Here is a 22,879-nt window from a genome sequence, read left to right on the forward strand (position 1 = left end):
GAGCATCAGGAAGCCAATCCATGAACTTCCCAGCTTCTGTGGGTGGGAAACCAACTGGTTTCAGGAGGCAGAGCTGGGAGCCTTGGCCAAAAATGCTGATGGAGGGATGCAGGTGTCTCAAGCAGCAGCCTGGAGGCCTGCTCCAGAGTGGAGGGAGGTCTTTTTCTACGAGATATCTCTTGCTGAATTGAAAGGCAAAGCTAGAGAGAATGAGAGCGAGAGAGAGAGACATGGAACAAGAGAGATCTTCCATCTGCTGGCTGGTTCACTCCCCATAGGGCCACAGTGGCCAGAGCTGATACATTCTGAAGCCAGGAAGCTCTTCCAGGTTTCTCTCATGGGTGCAGTAGTTCAAGAGCTCAGGCCATCTTCTACTGTCTTCTCAGGAAATCCACAGGATACTGGATCACAAGTGGAGGAGCCAGGACATAAAGTGGTGCCCCCTAGGGGTTGCTGGTGCATGCCATTGGACTATTAGGCTGCTGAAACACTGCGTCAAGCCTTCTCTTCCTCTTTGAACTCCCAATACAGTCCTAGGGCCAGCTCCAAGGTCAGGCCCGGAGGGACAGAGCTATGAGACAGCAGCTGAATTGCAGCTTGGGACACTTTGAGCCCCCACCCTCTGTGTCTTCGGATTCCACTCTTGGCTGCCCTTCTGAGACCATCACTCTGCCCGTGCACACCATGGCAAAGCAGCAGGAGATGACTCAAGGATCAGGGTCATTGCAACCCCCAGATCAATCCTGGATGGACTTTTAGGCTGCTGGATTCCACATGTGTCAGCCTTGGCCAGTGCACACATTGGAGAATGAATCAGGGCAGAGAAGATGGTCTGTGTTTTTCTGTCTGCCTTGCAAAGCAAATTACATCTGATCATTCAATGTTTTTTGTGTTTTCGATTCAAGTGAAGGGCCTAATGTGATGGCTCCATTGACTAATCCTTCGCTTGGAATGGCTGGGATCCCATATAGGTGTCAGTTTGTGTTCTGGCTGATTCAGTTCCCAGCTTCTTGTTTATAGCCTGGGAATGCAGCAGAGAATGGTCTAGAGTCTTTGGCAGTCTTTGCCTGCATGGGAGACCCAAAAGAATCTCCTGGAACTTGGCTTTTGACTGGCTCAGATCTGGCCATTGTGGCCAATTTGGGAGCAAACTGACAGACAAAACATCTTTCTACTTCTCCTTCTCTCTGTAAATCTGCCTTTCCAGTAAACGTTAATAAATCCTAAGTTAAATAAAGTAATAAATATGAATAAAATAAAAAATAATATTCTTGTTAAGATATGAATGAACAAAGTTGAGCTGGCCTTGTGCCTGGAACCCCTTTTGGCTGAAAATTGGTTTCTGAGTACCAGAGTTCCAATCGAGCTCCCATCTTATGTCCTTGGAAAAGCCGAACATGATTCAATTCCATGGGTTCTTGCACCCACTTGGGAAACACAGAGAAAACACCTGCATTCAGTGTGGCTCAATACTTATTATGCAGCCATCTGGTTAGTGAACCATCAGATGGAAGACCTCTCGATATTCCTGATTTCTAATCAAGGATTTAAAAAAAAAAAAAGCTAGGAAGAGCAAAGGCAAGGATTTAGAACCAGATTTGCATCCTAATGGGTGACTCGTTTGATAATTGGGGGCTGGTGATGATTTGTGAGCAAGTAATTAATCTCTTTCCTGGAAGAGTGTTCTCATAAGAATCAGTCAACAGGAAAAGGCAAGTTGGCATAGTGACCTACCGGTCCACCTACAAGTGCTGGTATTTCCTGTGGCAAGTGCATGTTGTGCTGATTGTTCCACTTATGTTTCAGATCTCTGCTTGTGGCCAGAGAAAGCATTTGAAGATAGTCCAAAGCTTTGGGACACTGCAGGTGTATGGGGACCAGAGCTGGAAGAAGTTCCTTGCTTCTGATGGGCTCATCCCGGGCGATGCTGGTCACCTGAGCATGGAAACTCTCCTCCTCTGCAAAAACCAGCCTCATAAAAACAGCACAGTCTGTTCAACTCCAATCCTCTAACACAGGTGCAAGGGTCCGAGTTCAGGTGGGGAGAGCTTGGAAGACAGGAGTGAACAAAGCTGACTAGGGAACAGAACCTAGGGAACAGAACAGACACATGCCATGGGAAGGCAGTTGAAGATGTATCCAGTGTGTGAGTGTTCTGCCTAAGTGACACGACTATGCAATGATCAGGGAAGGCAGCCAACCTAATGGACTGTTTGGGTTGCAGACATTCTCTGAGGTATGCAAATGGGTTCACACAGTTCTCCTGGGGCCAGTGCTGTGGTGAAGCTGCTGCTGTCCATGATGCCATTCCCTAAGGGCTGCAGGGTTGAATCACTTTTGCTCCTATTCCCATCCAGCTCCTTACTATTTGGCCCTGGGAAAGCTACAGTGAATGGTCTAAGTGTGTATTGCTGAGCCAAGAGGCACAGGGAAAGAGAGCAGGGCAGGAGCCCTAGCTAGGGTGGAAAACTTAGTAAGGGGATCTGCTGGCTGCTGGGATCTCCTGCTGGGACCCATCCAGGGCCACAGGGTGCTTAGTGTCCATGACTGGTGCGGTGGCCAGACAAGGCAGAATCCAGAGCCTGCTGCCAAAGGCCTAGGTGGGCTCAGGAGGCTTGGAAGGTCCTTACCAGCTAGGGCCGCCAATGATGGTGAAAAGGTGATCCTGACAGGGGCCAGGGCTGTACACCATCAGGAGGAGGCAGCTGGGGCTGCAGGCTGCCCCGGCCACGGGCACAGCACAAGCGTGCATATGCCACATCACTGAGGTTGTCTTCCAGGAGGAGGAGGCACACCAGGCCCCCGTTGCCAGGCAACGAAGCAAGCCACTTCCCTGCCCTGATGGGTGAAGCGTCTGGATGGTGCATGGGGTCAGTCCCGTCCTCCAAGTGTCTGTGAAGGTAGGATCGCAAGTGTGGAGGGGGTGTGAGTGGGGACGGGGATGGGGGAAATGTGATGACTTTTCTCTGCCAGGGTGCACTGTGCAGGCTTTTGCATGGGCCCTGCAGGGACACAGTTGGACTGGTGGGAACCCTTGCCCAAAGCTTTCTTCCCTCACCTCACCTGTATTGCCTTCAATTCTTCCATGAGCTCTGCCAGCTTGTGTCTCCTTTATCTTTGATTTGATTCTTTTTCTCCAGGAATGATTTCTTTTCATTGAAGGGCCAATTGATAGAGAGACAGAGATACAGAGAGGATCTTGTGTCTGCTGGTTCACTACCCAAGGGGCCACAGTGGCTGGAGTTGAGCTATCTAAAGCCAAGAGCCCAGAGCTGCTTGGGAGTGTCCCATTTGGCTGCAGGCTCCCAAGAACCTGGGCAATCCTCTATTGTGTTCCCGGGCCACAAGCAAGGAACTGCATGGGAATTGCAGTGGTAGAGACATGAATTGGTGCTTCTTTGGGATCCTGGCTGCTTGAAGATGAAGGCTTTACTTACTAAGTACCCCAGCAGGCTCAGTGTCTTTATTTTTATAGGGCCACAGGTTGGGATGATTGTTGGAGAATATATACTGTAGTGTTATTCAGCTGTTCTTGTTTTCATATTTTGCTTTTGGCCTATACCTTACTCTGTTGAATCATAGAGGCTGGCTCTTTGTCTTTTTTGAGCCTCCGCATTTGTTTTCTACCATCTCATAAAGCCAGCAACAGGTGCATTCCAATCTACAACATGTGTTTCCAGGCCAGATCAGACGTTTATTTGGAACTCCCTGTCATTGTGTATCAAATGGATTGATCCCATTTCACTGGTTCCTATGACCCCCAACTGGATTGATACTGAGTTCTGGCTCTCATATGTGACAGTGGGTGCTATAGCCCAGTTAAATCCAGCCCACCCTTAGTTCTCACCTTGCATGTACCAGTGGGTTGTGTGTCCTAGTTTATGTGACTCTGAAGAACTCAGGTCTGTGCCCAGGTCTGACCTATTTCTGTCCTGGCAGGTGTTCAGCCTAGTTGTGGAGATTCATGAGGCTCCGTTCCAGGACTGCCACCTGATGTTTCTGTTATATTTGTCAGTGGGTGTTACGGTCATGCATGGCCTACCCCCAGCACCGGCTTACATGTGTCAGCAGGAGCTGTGGTGTGATCAGGGATTCCTAATCCAGCCCCACTCCCAGTTCCAGCCCCCGTGTATGCCATTGAATGCTGCTGCCAAGTATGCAGCAATGCACATCTATCCCCCATGTACTAATAGCAATGTTGGTTGGGTGGCCACAGGCAGCATGTGTCCAGATACACCCAATTCCTCCAGATCTTTAGAGAAAAAAACACAAGAATTGAAAAGGCAACTGTGCTGACATACTGACATAGTAAACAAGCTTGGTATTAATCAGGCCCAGAATGCTCATCTGCCTGTGGCTGCTTTTCTCTCAGTATTGTGACACTTACCTAGATACAAAGCAACCTAGGTTGTTCCCTACAGCTGTGGTTTTGTCCTTCTTTTTAAAAGTCATATATTTAAAATTGAGAGGGAGAGAAATAACAGTAGAGTAAGTTTCTGTTTTATTTTGTTTCAATTGTTAGGAAGGCATCTTCAAGAAAATCTAATATGGATATCTTTTCCAACAAAGAAACTACATCCAGGTGTTGCATTTTGTGAATTCAAGTTATGACTGAATATACCAAGAACAACTCTTAACATAAGCAAATAATAGTTTGAACACAGTATTGAAAGATATGTATTTTCCATAACAGAAAACAGTATACTGAGTTTTTTATTTGTTTTTCAGAGCTTTCAAGGTGTGAATGTAAGCACCAATTAATCATAAAATTTATCAGCAAACATGTCATAAACTAGCATTACTTGATAGAGAGAAGTGGTATGTGGAAACTTAGTTTACATTTGGATGTTTGGTACATTTAAAATAAATCCCAAAGAGTTACAAAGGTGGCATCTAAAACCATGACAAAATTAGCTGAATATGTATTTTGTTAAATTAAATTATTCATTTGATTATCTGAAGAAGAGGTTGCATCTGCTGGATCATTCCTCCAAAGGCCTATAAGAGCAAAGGCTAAAGTGATGGGAGTATCGTATGAATCCCCTCTGGGTGGTAAAGACACTGGTACTTTAATTAGCAAGGTGTATGTTAGAGTCTGATGCAATAGCCAAGTAGTAAAAGTCCTTGACTTGCATGTGTCGTGATTCCATATGGGTTCCAGTTCAAATCCTGGTGACCGAGCTTTCCCATTCAGCTTCCTGCTGGTGGTCTGAGAAAGCAGTGGAGGACAGCTCAAAATCTTGGGATCCTGCACCTGCATGGGTGACACAGAAGTCTGGGCTCCAGTCTCCTGGCTTTGAATCAGTGGAGCTCCGGACCTTGCAGCAGCCTGGGGAGTGAATCATCAGATGGAATATCTTGCTCTCTGTCTCTCCTCTTCTCTGAATATCTGACTTTCTAATATAAAAAATAAAATAAATCTTAAAAAATGTATATATTAGCAGGGATTTAGGTTGAAAGTGGAGCCAGAACTGGAAGCATGGTACTCCAGTGTGGAATACAGGCATCCCAAGTGGCATCATAACTGCTGTGCCAAACTCCTGCCCCTGGTAGCCTCATTAACAAACAACACAGAAGTCCAAACAAATAAACAACAACAATCAAAAAAAAAAAAAAAAAAAAACTTGGCCCAGCAGAGCCACTCAATTAGCAAATCCTCTCTCCCTTAAACCCCCATACCCATATGGGTGCTGGTTCATTTTCCAGCTGATCCACTTCCCATCCAGCTTCCTGGCTGTGACCTGGGAAAACAGTAAATGATGGCCCAAAGTCCGGGGAACCTACACATATGTGGAAGAGCTAGAAGAAGTCCCTGCTTTGCATTGGTTCAGCTCTAACTATTGCAAACAAATGGGCAGTGATCCAGCTGATTGAAGATATTTCTGTGTGTCTGTCCTTCTTAATATGTAAATTTACCTTTTCCAATAAAAATAACAACTATAGTTATAGTTCAGAAATATGTTCAGGTGAACAGCTTTGATATTTCATTCAAGTATTTTTCTTTAAAAGACTTTATTGGAAAGGCAATTAGTTGGAGAGGGAGTGGAAAATATTTTTTTCTGTTTTTTTGTAACTTTATTTAATCATCTAGCTTTTAATATCTTGTGCCAACATAGAGTTCCTATTTTACAATATGTGAATGTGGGTAGGTAACTCTCATTCTTTGCAGATACAAGAGGGTAATGCGGTCTTGTCACTGACCTTTGTAATGCTGGACTCTGAATTGTGATGTGAAGGCACACTGGGATCTTGCCTGTGGTCCTGCAGCAGGAGGTTCTGTTGGTTCAATTTTGTCTCTGTTTCATTTTACTGAAGGATTGGAATAACTTTCGGCATAGGGTTAATATTTGGATTTCTGTGTGTCAGAGAATGAAACAGTGAAGCCTATCACCAACAACACCAAAACTCCAGAAAGCACAATGACCAGCAGGCAGACCAGGGGGCTTTTCCAATTTCCCTAGATTCTGTGTACCCTCACAGCCCAGCCAGTACCAGCGCATGAGTCAGGACTGGCCTTCAGTGTGACAGGCATAGAATATTGAGAATATTGAGTGCTCGCGGAGCCGTTAATTTCCATCTTCGTCTCTTTGTTCTGTCATCAACAGGCAGAACAGGATGCTACCGATGTGCTATGGCACCTCACTGCTTCCTCTTCCTTGTTCCTGTGTGTGGTGGTTCATCTCTATCAAACTCCCATGGAATGTCCCATGTGTACATGATGGTGGAGCCAAAGGGGCACTGTGTTTGGAACTTGACAGCCCCCAGTCAGAAGACTGGTTTGACACAATGCCATAAGTCCAAACATGGAACCCCCATGCAAGGACACCCCGAAACCAGGGTGCCATCTCCAAAGGGTCATCAGATGGAGTGAACACAGATAGAAATATGAGTAGAACCTTGTGTACATGCAGTGTATTCTGTGCCTAATCAAATGTGAATAAATGGGAAGAAGAAATACGGAAGTATAAAAAGCCTTGGCAATTTGTGATATTGTCCTTAACCAGGATCTGAAACCCCAGAAAGGATTCCGGGCAAGGTTCATAAACTCAGAAAAATCATGCATTGCACATTGTGTCCTGGGGAATTTGCCTCCATTTTCTGCATAAACTCTGTGGTTAGGATAAAGAACATGGCAGTGACCTCTAGGGTCAGATCTGTTGTCAGTAATTGATTTCAGAAGTGTTTTTCATGTACTTGTGCCTGCTGTGGAGTTAGTTTCAAGCTAGACCATGTTCAGCCTGAGCCCCTAACACTGTCTCCAATAAGACCTGTTATACCATGATGGGCTGGAAAGTGGACACCATGGGAGGAACACCCAGCACAGTGAATGTGCACCCCAATGTGGCTCACACCTATCCTGACCCCAGTCCCAGGGAGAGCAGTGACAGCCATCTGCATATAATGTAGGTGAAGGTCAGAGCCTCTGTGACATCATCCTCTGTGACATCATGCTGTGTACTGGTAACAGGGAGGGGCATGTCAAGGATAGAGGCGAAGCAGGGAGAGGTCATGTCCTGGTGGGAGAAGAACTGGGGAAGGGTTTACAAGGTCACACTGGATTCAGATGAGGGAATTCCAGAGCACAGTGGATGCAGATGTCAGAATTAAAGGTGGCACAAAGAGAGAATGCAAACTTGGACTCATCCAGTGCAGCTGGCTCACACATAAGAGTTCAGAAAGGGTCCTGAAAATCCCATATGGACTCTTGAATGACAGCTCCTCCAGACGCATCAACAAGGGAACTCTGGCAGATGGCCATCACAAACAACAAACAACACTGAAGTTCTCTGTGGTTGTTTTTAGAATCAGCACAACACTCCTCTTGCCCATCTTTAATGCAATGGAAGGCCTCTTTCTTAAGGATTTGCTATGTTTTTTGTGATGTAAGTAAGAAATACATACCAGATCCTTCATCAAAGGCTATAAATTTTGTACATGGCAATCATGACATGATCAGAGACCTACAAAAGTGGACTTTTTAAAGATTTAAACATTTTTATTGGACAGTCAGATATACAGAGAGGAGGAGAGACAGACAGGAAGATCCTCTGTCCGAAGGTTCACTTCCCAAGTGGCTGCAACAGCTGGAGCTGAGCCAATCTGAAGCCAGGAGCCTCTTCCAAGTAGGTCCCAAGTAGGTGCAGAGTTCCAAAGCTTGGGGCCGTTCTCGACTGCTTTCCCAGGCCACAGGCAGGGAGCTGGATGGGAAAAAGGGTTGTCAGGATATGGACAGGAACCTATGTGGGATTCTGGCACGTGCCAGGTGAGGAATTTAGCTGCTAGCTACTGTGTCGGGACTAGGGCTCTTCTTTTAATGTTAGTTGAAGTCTTCTACAAAATGTTCAAATTAATGATCTCTTTGATTATCGTACTTTTCATAGAAGAATACATCTATAGCACATTTATTCATTAGCTAAATGATCTTAGATAAATCACACTTCTCCCAGCTTTCCTTGGCAATTTGGTATAATGAAGAGAGGACAAAGATTTATTTTAAAGCATGCAATGTCCTTCCAGGATGACATACCAAAGGTGCCCCCTGAATGTGAGTTGTATTGCTGTGAATGTCACAAGACATGATGTTTTTCCATGGTGTAACGCTTGCTGCTACTTTAGAAGTCAGGGAATACTTGCAGGAGTGACAGATGCCTCCAAGATGAACCATGATTCAGAGTTTAGTGTTAGAGGCCCTACATGAATTAGTTCATGATAAAAGTGCCCAGAAAAATATAATGGTTCTTCAAGAATGATGAGACACACGAGATGCTTGAGACACAGGCATACTCTTTCATTTTCATGCATGCATATATTTTACCAGTTTGGTATATGAATGATATATAAAAATGGAAATGAAGAGTGATGTAAAGAAAAATTTCCAAGTTGTTATCAACCTTTGGGGTGGACAGATAAATTAGATACTTGTGAATAAGAGAATTTTAACTGCTTGAAGAACAGAAATGGCTAGAAGGACTGTTTTCCATTTTGGAAATCTTCAGGCTTTTCCACAAAACACATGATAGAAGGAGGATATCAAAACCAAAAAAAACTTCTTTTGACTAAAATGACAGACGTGGTCACTAGGAACAAAGCACAGAAAAGGGCCAGGGAACAAGCAGGAGGGCAACTGAGGTGGAAGCACTCAGAAGACATCCAGGTTCAGAGGCCTGGCAGGTAAGAGGCCACATCCACTGCACAGTGAAGCTCCTGTCTAGACTCCTGCCTCTGCACCTGGTTCCAACCCCTGCAACCTGGGAGAAGCAGCAGGTGATAGTGAAAGTGTTTGCTCCTGGCTGACACAATCCCAGATGCTGGGAGCATTTTTGGAAGCAAAATAGTGAGTGAGATATTCCCTGCTCCCCTCCTTTCAAATAAATCAGAAATATTAGGCTACTTCTTGGGTGTATACAAAACATTAACTACAGTTCTTAGATAAATATAAGACTCTTTCTTCAAAAGAACATGAGAGAATAAAAACCAGTGCAGGGTGGAGCAGGTGGCAAGGAGAAAGCCTGGATTCCAACCATGAAGACTCCCAGACCTTCACCACAAACTATTAATACGAGCAACAAGGACTATATCCCAACTGCCAAGGAGGCCACAGGGAATTGGATGCCCTTGGAGGCAGAGTACTCTGAGGTCACCCACCCCCAACCGGAGCTCCCGCTAGGGATGGAAGAAGTCCAAACACTACCGTGCAGAAACCAACGTCATTGGAAAGACAACCAGAAGCCCTGAGCGGTCCGCAGAAACAGAAGAACAATAAACGTCCTTCGGGACCAGGGAGGAGAGCTTTCTCTGGACCAAGCCTGGCTCCACCTCTGGACCACCACCCTCCCTTGCAATGACCATCAGGATCTCTCCGAAAACCCCTCATAGCAAACAAACAATCATACAAACTAAAAAAACCTAAAATAAATAGACAAACAACAAAAAGTAGAGCTTGGAATCTGACAGGAAAGAGCTGGCATGGATTGGCTCATGCCTCGCTGGGTAGGACATGAAGATTAGTCACTCTTCACCGTGGTGTTGGGGACTTTCCTGCACACCCCCCCCCAAAAAAAAATGTTCTGCACCTTAATTGTTGACAAATGTCTTGTTAGAGTTACAAGCCAGTCTAGATTATCCTAAAATCTGCCAAGATCAGCAAAATTATACTCCAACACAACAAATGGCTAAATGCTAAAATGAAATAGGCACGAGACAGCTGAATGGTACCTTATAGCCATTTTAAGTTATATAGCAGCAGGTCCTGTGTACAAACTAAAATTGAAATGTCAATGAGCAAATCATTGGTTGTGGTTATGAACTTGTTTTTTTTTTTTTTTTAACATACTGATTATGCAAAACCATGTCAATTCCATAATGTTACAAATTGCTGTTGATGTTATATTGGGACTCTTAATTGTCTGTGAGGATATTCTACCAGCTCTAACTTTGGACCAGAAATGGTCTCCCCAAGAAGCTGTTCAACCCATCTGGACAATAAGTAGCTGGACTCTATGCTTGGTATATGTTTGCAAGGAAAGAATCTTGATGGAATTTGAACTGTAATACTACATCAAGGTGGAGGAATCCACCAGGGGGGAGGGGCGTGGGGAGGGGTGTGGGGATTCCCAGAGCCTATGAAACTGTCACATAATGCATAATAATTAATAAAAAAAAGTGCAAACTTTAGAAGATGTGGGCCAGCTCTCGCTCAACAGGATACGCCACTAGTGGCAGGGGTGTATCTGGAAACGTTGTGGCAGAATCCAGGATTCCACACACAAGAGCTGTTCTTTGATGGAGACAATGTCACCTGCTTTATCAGGAGCCAACTCGACCCCAGCATGGCTGTTGAGGAAGTAATTCCTAATTTGTCCCATGCTGTTGCTGGGGCCTGACTGCCAGGAAAAAAAGCTGTTATGGGTTCAAAGCTACTTTGAAGGAGGCTTCAACAGCTGTGGCGCCTCCCAGGAGGCTAAGAAAGAGGAGGTGGAGATGCTGCCTCGGCATCTCCTTTAGTATTCCCTAGCAGCACCTGGTGCACAGCTGGAGCCAGGGGCTCTGCTACGGTTGGGTGCCATTGGACCAGGCCTGCTGCAGTCCTACATTGAACCGGGATCAGGATCCAGATCAAGCATCCAGGCTCAGAGAGGCATGACCAACGGGGACATGAGATATCTGCCGGGCCAGGACTATTGCAACCTGGAGCAAGCCCAGAGCTGCGCTGCTGTAGCCCCTGTGATCACCTCCACCTGGAGAGCCCTGGTGACCAGATCGTGGACAGCGCGGGCAGCCAGTCCGACTGGGCCAGGCTGCTTGCAAGACACGCTGCGGAGCTGCTGTGCAGACACCTGGGACACAGAGATGCCCAAGAGTGTGGGCATTGGCTCCAGGTCAGCCTGTCCAGTGGTAGCAGAAGCAGGGAAGACTTGGGGCAGGTGAGATTCAGTGACTGGCATCTGGCGGAGGGCGTGCCCCCAGCCACCTCAGTGGTGAAGACTAGTGGGGGTTTGGGCGCTGAGTGCACCTTGGCTGGTCTGACGTTTGCTTGATTACCCAGGACACTTACGAGGTGAGCAGCTGCCAGAGCGCCCTCGACCACCTGCCCCCTGTAGCTCGCCATCTCAGAGCAGAGCTTCGCAGGCAAGGCCATGGTGTCTGGACTCAACAGCAGCTTCTCTGATTTCTGCTTCTCTGATTTCTTCGCCAGAAATCTCTCCCAGAAAAAGACTAAGGAACTCAAACCAGTTAGCTATTGTGCTTCTGGCTGATATTATTTGGTTAAGTCCTTCTGAGAGGAAATCTTCAGGAAACTTCCAAAATCACTCAGCACAAATAGGAAGCAAGGACAGACAGGACCTGTAAAGAAGTCCCTAAGAATTTTGCTTGTGAACGCTTTCTAACCTATCCTGATTCCAGCCAAATCTGCGGAAGAAGCTTTAGGTCACTGACAAGAATGAGAGGAGATGGTGGCTAGGGCTAAAGAGGGAAGTGCATAAAAAACTTAAAGAGCAATTTTTAACAATTAAAAAAAAGGAAATCATGCAAATGTCATGGTGATTTGGATGAGTGAAACGTGCCCAGTTGTGAAGTAACACCTTCACACCAGAGCGCCATAATTGTGATAGCTGAAGTTGTCCCCTACTAGTTGTGGCAAAATGTGGAGTCTAGCTGTAGGAAATGAACTAAGTATCAGTCCTGAACTTCATGAAAACTTCCTTTCAAGAGCAGAACAGTGGAGGGCCAGGAACAATGGCTCAGTAGCTAAATCCTTGCCTTTCAAGCGCTGGGATCCCATATGAGTGCCAGTTGGTGTTCTGTCTGCTCTACTTCCCATCCAACTCCCTGCTTGTGGCCTGGGAAAGCAGCATCGGATGGCCCAAAGCTTTAGGACCCTGCCCCTGCATGTGAGACCCAGAAGAAGCTTCTGGCGCCTGGCTTGGATCAGCTAATCCCCTGCCTTTGTGGAAACTTCAGGAGTGGCCCAATGCGTGGAAGATCTTTTTGTCTGCTTCTCTCTGTAAACTTGCCTTTCCAATAAAAATAAATCAATCTTTAAAAATAAGAAAAAACGCCAAAAAGGTTTTGGTAAAACAAGTCCAGAGAATGATAGAGCAAGTGTGTTTATTGCTGATGGAGAGGCCAGTCTGGAATTAGATAGGTTGGATATGTCCCGTACATTTCCGTGTCTACGTCTTTCAGAAGGGTGGTCCGGATCAAGACGTTTTACATGGTATCTTAGGGGCATAGACGTCTCAGAGCTGATGCTGGTTATGTCCCAGGACTGTCCTTCATTGCAGCAGCGCTCATTGTCACTTTGGAAGAAACAGATGTCTTCATTGCAATTACAAATCCTCCCATTAAGTCCTGCCAGTTGGCATTTTTTCATGGGGATCACAGCACAACGTTGAAATCTTTTGCTACATTGGAAGTATTCTTTGAAGAACATCTCTCCAAACTATTTTTTCCTTTTAAGTCTCACACCAGATATGTACTTGATAGACAAGATCTTGACATTGCACATCAAACCCTTCCCACTCGGTCTGGCTGTCGAGTGTGGGATGTATTTAGCAGAGACAGGGAACAGTTTTGTTTGAGACTAGATTAGTAATCCTCTGATTCTATGAAGATAAGCTTGTACAGTGGGCTTCATTCACATAGCACAGTTTCTTTCATGTTTTTAGAGAAGATTTATTCATTTTTACTGGAAAGGCAGATTTTAAGAGAGGAGTGAAAGAGAAAGATCTTGCGTTAGCTGATTCACTGTGCAGGAGTAGCCTCAACGGCCAAAGCTGCAGTGCAGGGTTCCAAGGCTTTGGGTTGTACTTCAGTGTTTTCCCAAGCCACAAGCAGGGAGCTGGGTGGGAAGTGAAGCAGCCAGGATCAGAACTGACACCCATATAGCATCTTATCTTGTACAAGGTGAGGACTTTAGCCACTAGGCTACCGTGTGGGCCCCTATAGCACAGTTCCTAACAAAGCAGCCAGAAGATATCACATTTAAAAAAAAGTTTCACTGTATTGCAGATATTCTGAGGCAAATTTGCACTAAAAAATGGGCTCAAGTCTTTGCTTCTCTAATGAAGGATGTTAAAGAAGGGGACAAGAACAACAACCCTGCTGGGAAAAGCTAATCTTCAAAATTAAAAGACTGAAGATATGATGCTTTTGGAAAATATTGTTTCCTACCTAGTGAACACGGAAGAAAATTCTGAAAGAAATCTGAAACAATCATGAGATGGAAAACCATTGATTTTAAATTTCAAGGTGTAAATGAACAAGTAACTGATTAGCAGTTTAATGAAAAAATTTTATGGAGAAGCCATTTTGCGAAGTAAAAAGTTAAATGGCTGCTTTATACTCCAAAATTTAGAGTGAATGGCTTGTTAAAGGTTGGAAACACACTGCAACACTTAGGGGTAGGCCCTCACTTCCTAAAAAAGACTCCAAAAGCAGTAGAAATTGAGACCAAAATAAACAATTGGGACCTCATCAAACTAAGAAGCTTCTGTACAGCAAAGGAAACAATCAACAAAGTAAAAAGGCAACCCACAGAATGGGAGAAGATCTTCGCACACGACATAGGCGATAGAGGGCTAATCTCCAGAATATACAAAGAACTACAAAACAACCAAAATGTCAAAACAAACAAGCCACTCAAGAAATGGGCACGGGAAATGGGCAAACACTTCACAAAGGAACAAACCCAAATGGCAAATAAACATATGAAAAAATGCTCAAGTTCCCTGGCAATAAGGGAAATACAAATTAAAACATCAATGAGGTACCACCTAACGCCAGTAAGACTGGCCCACATGAATAAAAGCACCAACAACACTTGTTGGTGAGGTTGCCGTGAAAAGGGAACCCTACTCCACTGCTGGTGGGGCTGCAGGCTGGTACAGCCTCTATGGAAATCAGTATGGAGAATATTCAAACAACTCAAAATCAACATACCATATGATCCAGCAATAGCACTCCTAGGAATATATCCAGAACAATTGTTTTATGAGAAACCAACATGCACTCCTATGTTCATAGCAGCACAATCAGTAATTGCAAAAACATGGAAGCAGCCAAAATGCCCATCAGCAGAGGATTGGATAAGAAAGCTCTGGTTCATCTACTCCATGGAATACTACTCAGCTATTAAACAAAACAAAATGCAGTTCTTTGTGGCCAAATGGGCCAAACTGGAAACCATAATGCTAAGGGAAATGAACCAATCCCAAAAGGTTAAATACAACATGTTTGCCTTAATTTAAGATGATATGGTGTTGTGTATAATGTGTTATGTTGTGTATGAGCTAAAATTGAAATGTCAATGAGGTGGTCACAGAAGGTGGCTAGGAACTCGCATTTACTTTTAGCATGTTGGTTACTCATTACTATGTCAATTAATTCCATGGTGATGTGGATTTTTGCTGATGGTATGTTGGAGCTTTTGATTGACTGGGATGGTGCTCTGCTGGCTCTGTCTTCAGACCAGAGGGGGTATACCTAAGAGGCCGTTGAACTTGACTGGACAATAGGATGCTGGACTCTATGTTTGTTATGCGCTTGCAGTAGGGGAATCTCAACTGAACTTGAACTGTGGTTGTGCAACAGGGTGGAGGGATCCACCCTGGTGGGGGCATTTGGGGAGGGGTGGGGAGAACCCAAGTGCCTGTGAAACTGTGTCGCATAATACAATGTAATTAATGAATTAAAAATAATATATAATTAAAAAAAGCTTTTAAAACAGCTTCAAGAGTGATTCAGATTTTTACCTTTCTTTTCCTAACAGTTGCCACAATGGTACTTACAGATCACTGCAGGACTGTTAAATACTGCTTTCTCTTCCAAGAATATGATCATACAGATATCATGTCCAGCTCAAACCCTTTGAAGGCATCATAGACAAAAGGATGAGTAACTCTGGTTGTAACGTAAATCACGGAAGTTGTCACTTCATTCACAGGTTGGGGCAAATTTGGGTTACTGGACACTAGGGAATATTGTTGGCAGATTGCTATTTGTTTAGACATTTGCCCAAGAGTATCCTGTCTGGATTTGAAGGTAAATTCTTTCTCTTCCTTAAGAGATTATTTTGACTCAAATGATTCTACCTTTTTGTCCCTCATTGAACAAGTTGTTCATCTAGTGTGATAACATAAATAAATACTAATAAAAGTAGTTCTTTGCACTTTAGTTGATTTGTGGATTATTCCAGAAATATCAATGAGATATTTCAGTGATAAGAGTAAAATGTAATGAATTAGAAGAGTTCTTAAACAGCACACTGCTTGAAAAGGCTTTACATTTTTACATAATTCCCCTGCTATATATAGAATTAGAAATTGTTCATTCCAATTGAAATTTGAAATCTTATTACGTACTAAACCCATGACTTACAAGACCAGGCATATTTTTTTCTATTCAATGGAAATAAGAGTAACAGAAAAGCTAGAATTAATTTAAAAATATTCTATTTTTGTTGGAAAGTCAGATATGTGGAGAGGAGGAGAGACAGGAAGATCTGCTGTCCACTGATCACGCCCCAAAATCAGAGTAGAGCCAACCCAAAGCCAGGATCCTTGAGCCTCTTCTAGGCCTTCTATGTAGATGCAGGAGTTCAAGGCTTTGGATAGTCCTTGACTGTCTTCCCAGGCCACATGCTGGAAGCCTGATGACAAGTGGGGCCACCAAGATTAGAACCAGCACTCATATTGGATCCTGGTGCCTGTAAGGTAAGAATTTTTGCCATTAGTCTATTTTGCCAGGCCCAAGAATAAGCCTTAAAACACAAAGGAAGACCCCAACCCTGTAGCCTTGCATGCGCTGGGATCCTATAGCAGCACCAGTTCACACTTCAGCTGCTTTGTGTCCCTTTCAGCCTCCTGTTTGTGGCCTGGGAAAGCAGTAGAGGATGGCCCAAAGCCTTGGGACCCTGCACGTGTGGGAGACCCAGAGGTATCTCTTGACTTCTGGCATCAGATTAGCTCAGCTCTGGCTATTGCTGTGGCTTGGGGAGTGAACCAGTGGATGGAAGATCTTTCTTTCCTTTCTGTAAATCTCATTTTCCAATAAAAATAATAAATCAGTTTAAAAAGAACAATGAGAAAAGGAGGGAAAACTGTAAAAATAATATGACAAAACATCTTATGAAATCAAATGCTTTAGACTATGTACACAAAGACATATTATGTAACCATGGCACAGAAACTGAAAGTGGACATTATTCAGAAAATATCATTTGTCTCCAAGGGAACAAATCATCAGGCACCTAGACAAAGATATTACTTACTCCCAAATACCACAAACAGAAAAACAGATTTTTTAAAAAATTTATTTATTATTTTAATTCATTAATTACATTGTATTATGTGACACAGTTTCATAGGTACTTGGATTGAGAATCCAGAAAAACAGATTTTCAGCGGATTTTATCAAAAGATTTTTGACAAAGGACAATGCAAGTGTGTATTTAGGATTTTCAAGAAAAAATAATTGAACACAGATTTTCTTGGCCAAAATCACCTTGAACATTTTCAGCAACTGTATAAATTTATTCACTGAGAAAAACATGAGATCAGTGCATCCAGGAGCCTTCCCTAGAGACTTTCTTATGGGATTTATGAGTCATCAGTATAAAAATTAGTGTTCACCACTAAACACAAGTATTAGTACAATCTAGACTGAGCACTTTAAAGTTATCTATTCCATAACACCATCTCAAGAGTCTTATCACTCTTGAGGCCCCACATTTTGAATGTGCTAGTCATCATACAACAGAGCCATGACATAAGGAGCACAGGTTAGCATCAATCAGTCTGTTCTCTTTCTAACTATGTTACACAATTATCCAGCTACAGTGGACTGTACCCTTTTTCTTTTGGCTAGAATCACAACATACATATTATCACAAGGCCACATTAAGTTGATCATGCATTCTTATTATACATTTTAATCAAAACTGGATACTTTTTAAAAAAATGTACTAAAACTCAGTTTGTGCAACAAAATACCTCAAAGGACAAAATACTCACAGAAAAGATTGCTGGACATCAGCCAGACACATTGCTACTTACATTTTCCTGATCCCAATATTAGTTAAAAGATTAACTAGGAGCTTGAGCCAGAGCAAACTGAGGAATATACAGTTGCTTTCTCAATACCAGGATTATCCCATTTTGGGTTACCATCTATAGCTTTTTACTTTATTTTATTATACTCACTTGCGAAACTGACAATTCTGATCCTCAGGTTCAATCCCAAATGTCTGCCATGGCCATGGCTGGCCCAGGCTAATGCTGGAAGCCAGGACCTTGATCCAGGTCTCCCATGGGGATAGCACAAGCACAATCACTCCAGCCATCACAGGTTTCCTCCCTCAATCGACATTCTAGGAGGACACTGGATCAGGGATGAAGCCAGGACCCCACATTGCTGAAATCTGTTGTGTGCGCATCACATCCAGGAGCTGAACTGCTAGGCTAAATGCCCTCCTCTCTGTATCTGTTCTCTCTGTGTCTCTCACTCTCTCTCTCACATCTCTCCTTCTTACCTTTTTGCAGTCAACAAAGTTTTCTAAGCATGTAGCTCATGCCAGGCACTGGCCTTCAAACATCACACATAGGCTGGAATATACACATGCACTCAGGGGTTTCCAAATGAGGTCAATCACAAAATTAGGGAGAAAAACCTATAAAAATATGTGAAGGTATAATTTTACGTCATCAGTATTGACAGACCAAATGATCTCATTAAAGTAGAAGGAGTTAGGATTTTTCTACTGCTTGAAGGAAGGTATATTTGTACTATAAAAACATGTGAGGGAAGTGGACATTAAGTTAGCCTAATAGTTAGGAGATCCACATCCATGACTGAGTGCTGAATAGCATTCCTGGCTCCAGATTTTGATTCCAACTTCTTGCCAAATTAGATCCTGCAAGATGACAGGTTTATAACTGGATTAATTTGACCTTGTGGACAACACAGAATTGTTCCTGGTTCCCTTCAGTCTCCAGCCTAGCTTCAGCTAGCATTTGAGAAGTAAACTTGTGCATGGAGTTGTCCCTGCATCTCTCTCTCTCGACTTTTTTTTTTTATTATTATTGTTGACAATCTTTACATAGTTAATTATGGTACAAAGGTTCAGGGGTTATAGGGAAGTAGGCAAGACTTTTATGTTCATATTGTTTCCTTCATGTATCTGAAGTAAAGGGGGATATTGAGGGAGAAGCCCCACCCAGTTTCCCACCCGCTCAAAGTCCCGGATGTAGGGCATGCTCTGAGATACTTGCTCAAGTGGTTTTAATAGTTCTCCATTTATGGATCGTTGCCAATCTCACCACTCCCAGGTCGATAAGGTCATTGAAGAATCCACTGATTCTCACAGTCCATCGTAGAGTGTTTATTTGCCCAGTATTCCGCTGCCCAACATATAGCTGAGGTGGTTGATTGATTTGTTCTGTCCTCTGTCCATTCCTGGCTAGGGTTCTGAGTCCAGCAGTTCGATTGGGGAGATCTCCAAAGAAACTTTGAGGTATTCCTAGATCAGATTCCTGTATGCTCTCGCAAGCACCGGGCCCGGCACAGTCCATCGCCATGATCAGCTGGTGGTTGCAATTGCTGGGTTGGTTCTGCTTTCAGTCCCGACTTGCACTGGGACCAATGGGTGTTGCAGTCCAGCGTGGCTCTGCCCAGCACATACTCAACCCTTTCATCAACCAGTGGGGGCTGCAGCCTAGTCGGGGTGACCCACAATAACCCCCACCAGGCCCGCCCCCCACCCTGGCCTGCCAGTATGTATAGCAGACTAGTCCAGCCTGTCCCATTTCCCATTTGGCTTCCATACCTGTCAATGGGCATTGAAGCTTAGTTCCATCTAACCAACTCAACTATCCAGCCCTCACGGATGTCGCTGAGTACCTCTCCGTCTAGCCACCCCAGCCCCCATCCTAGTTTTCATGCCCTACCGCAGGAGTAGTGACCCAAGAAGGGGAACCCTCCACTTCCCTCCCAGGTCTCTCTCAGTCCCGGTTTATGCACTCCTTGGATTTGACTTGACAGAATTAGCCCCAGTGCCAACTTCTGCCAGCTGTCTTTGGCTAAGCCCAAACAACCTTCACCCACTACAATTTATGCTTGTATCGGCAGGAATAATCAGCCCAGCCTGGCTTTTCTCTGATCTGGTCCACATGTGGCGCTCAGGTGTTGCAGCCCTGCCCAGTCTGGTCTGTCCCCATCCCAGCCCACACTATCCAGTGGGAGTAGCTGTCCGGCGAGGGGACCAGAACCTCAATCCCCCCTCTGGCTCTGCCCTCTCCCTTCCTGGTTCTCACGCATGTTGGTTGGATGCTGCGTTCAAATCCAGTACAGGCAAACTCACCCTGGCATTCCATATTGTGCGCTGGTTTTTGTCGTGACCAAACCTGGCCTGACCCACACTCTGTTCTGGTGTTCGGGTTTGCCAGTGGATGACATGAACTGATTCAGCCTGGTCCGCCCCTGACCCATGCCAAATGTATGCCAGTGGGAAACTTTCCATGGCCTATTCTGGGCTGTTTCCTATTGTACTTCTTGCGCTTATTTTGCGCATACCAGGGGGTCCATGAGCCAGCCCTTCTCAGCTCACCTTCTGTCCTAGCAGGAACAGTGGCTTTTCTTGGCTGGCTTTCACCCCATTCTCGTTCTTGTTGTTGGATGTTTCAGCCCAGCCATGGCTCGTCCATACCCATGTATAGCTCATACATGGCTCAGTAGGGGATTGAGACCTAGCCTAGCCAGTCCCACATCTACTCTGGTTCTCCAGGACACCAGATGGTGTTGGGGTCTGGCCCAGCCCAGTGCATCCAATCCCAGCCACACTAGTGCCAAGGGAGACTACCACTGTTTCCTAGTTAGAACACAGCCCCCATTCCAGCACATGTGCCCCTTGGTGGGAACCTCAACCCAGTTAGGGTGTCCCCACAGCTCTCCAACTTGGCCTGCTCCTAGCTGCAGATCATGCACCCGACAGTGGCTGCTCTGACTCAGCTTGTCTCAGGCCCTCACCTGTCCTGGCCTCTGCCCCAGATACTGTGGCCCAGCATCCCTGACTAAAGTAGACCAGCAGGTGCAAGCACAAAGTTACATGTCCCTATCACTGGCAATTGCCAGGAATTCATGTTTCACCTATACTAAAGTTGGTCTAATTCATGAGTGTCCCTTAGCAGCTATTACAAATCATAAAAACCCCAGAGCTCACCCCTGGGTGTCCAACAGGCACAGCCTGGCACCAATTGGTGTACTGGCTGCCCGAAACCAAGGGCTCATCCACCACCTTGCGGCGTGGTTTTGGCTTGAGTCCCCAGCCGGATCCCACTTAGCAGAGACGCCTCCCCGCAGCTGCCATCCTGCAGAGTGGTTCAGTCCGTTCCCAGCCCCAAGAATGGAATCTGCCCTGACTTGTCCTGCCTCCATGGCGGCAGAACGGAGCTAGATTAGTTCAGCTCCCAAATTGCCCTCATGGTACGAACCTGGGGGTTGCGAGCCAGCTCTCTCTCTCCTTTCCAAATCAGTAAAGTTTGCAAACCAAAACAGTCTGCAGCAACATAGTAAAATTTACCCAATTCAGCATTGACATGGTCACACAGTATATAGTGTTTCCCCTTGGGTAGTGGAAAGTTCCAAAAGTAAATCATGATGATGACTGCACAACATTATAAATACAGTTGCAGCAATGAATTATACAATTAAACCCAATTAAAATGGCATAAAAGATGCCAAAGTTTAATTTCTTATGGCAACAATTAATACACGTAAGTAAAATAACTGGATGTTTTCGCAACATTCAAAAAAAGAATTTTGATGTAGCACATATATTTTAACGTGCTTGACTGCTACTGGAGTTATCCTGATGCTGTATGTATGCATTTTTATACTTAGTCTCTCAGTTCATCTAGGATCAGAAATTTTAAAAATTAAGAAGGGAAAAAATATATCACCATGCTTAGAACTTGGTTTAACAATAGAGGCTGACTCAACGGCTCCACTGGCTAATCCTCCACTTCCAAGCATCGTATATGGGGACTGACTCATGTTCCAGCTTCTCCACTTCCAATCTAGGTCCATGCCTGTAGCCTTGGAAAGTGATTAGAGCTGGCCCAAGTTTTGGGAACCCTGCACCCATGGCAGAGACTTATTAGAATCTCCTGGCTCCTTGGTTCGAATTGACTCAGTTCAAACCATTGTAGCCATTTGGGGAATGAACCAGAGGGTAGATGATTTTTCTGTCTCTCCTTGTCTTTGCAAATATGTCTTCCAATGAAAATAAATGAATCTTTTACAAATATGTTCATAGCAGATTAGCTTCTATGAATTAAGGTGAAACTACACACTGACTCAAAATTACCTGTTCCTCTGGCTGCTCCACCCCAACACTACATCACTAAGAGGCCTGTAAGCAGCCATGGTGTGTTTGTGCAAATTCTGTAGGCTCAGAAATACTGGAGAAAGGCACCAGCCCATATGGTGTTCAGTGAAGACCTTTCATGGACAGCACCTTCTTGCTGCATTTGCCAAGTGGTAGAAAACATGAATGAACTCCCTTGGGTTTCTTTCATATGGACACTAATGAAATGAATGGGAGCTGCACTCTCATGATGTCATCAACTCCCAAAGGCCTCACCTCCAATAGTCATCCCAGGGAAGTTAGGATTTCAATGGATCAATAGGCCTTGGTGCAGGACAAGGCACAAATACTCAGACCGGTACAGCAGTATAACCACATTTACTCATATACTTTGTTTCTGTCTTACTATACACTCATCAGTTTTCAATGTTACTTTCCTCCTCTTTCAGCATTCCTGAAAATTAAAGTTAAATTGGGGTTTCTGCCCGTAGCCACAATAATATCATTTGCATTATTATACAATTGCATTCTTATTAAATGCTCTTTGTTAACTTTGAGGAGTTCTCATCTGTAATATCAGAGAACCAACTGAATAAAGTTACAGGAGTGATTGCTAATCACAGAGAATCTGCCTCAGGCACAATTAAGTCTAGAATAAACATTATACAGAAAGCAAAGGGCAGCATTTCCCATGTTCACTGATGAAAACAGTCTAAACTGAGATTGTGTTAATAATTGTGCAATTGTTACAAATGTACTAAGATTAATCGAAGGATACTTTTCAGGTTTGTCTCAGTGAAGTTGTTCACATGTTTCTCAGGGCTGGTAATGTGGTGCAGTGCATTAAGCCACCTCTTGCAATGTATGAGTATTTTTCAGTATCAGTGAAATGTATGCCTCCACCCGTGCGAGTGCTGGCTGACAGCTCTCACTCTCACTGCCTAGGGCTCCGTGATCTTCACAGTGGAAAGTACAAATCCCTTCCAACTGTCTTGAGCCCCTAGAGCCTCTGCCACC

General features: G+C 44.4%; 1 pseudogene; it reads left to right on the plus strand.

Moving 5' to 3' along the window:
* Positions 1 to 11,139: 11,139 nt before the first annotated feature.
* LOC101532746 (TBC1 domain family member 12-like) lies at positions 11,140 to 13,146 on the plus strand (annotated as a pseudogene).
* The last annotated feature ends 9,733 nt before the right edge of the window (positions 13,147 to 22,879 follow it).

The sequence above is a fragment of the Ochotona princeps genome, chromosome 24, assembly GCF_030435755.1.
Source record: "Ochotona princeps isolate mOchPri1 chromosome 24, mOchPri1.hap1, whole genome shotgun sequence".
Lineage (NCBI taxonomy): Eukaryota > Metazoa > Chordata > Mammalia > Lagomorpha > Ochotonidae > Ochotona > Ochotona princeps.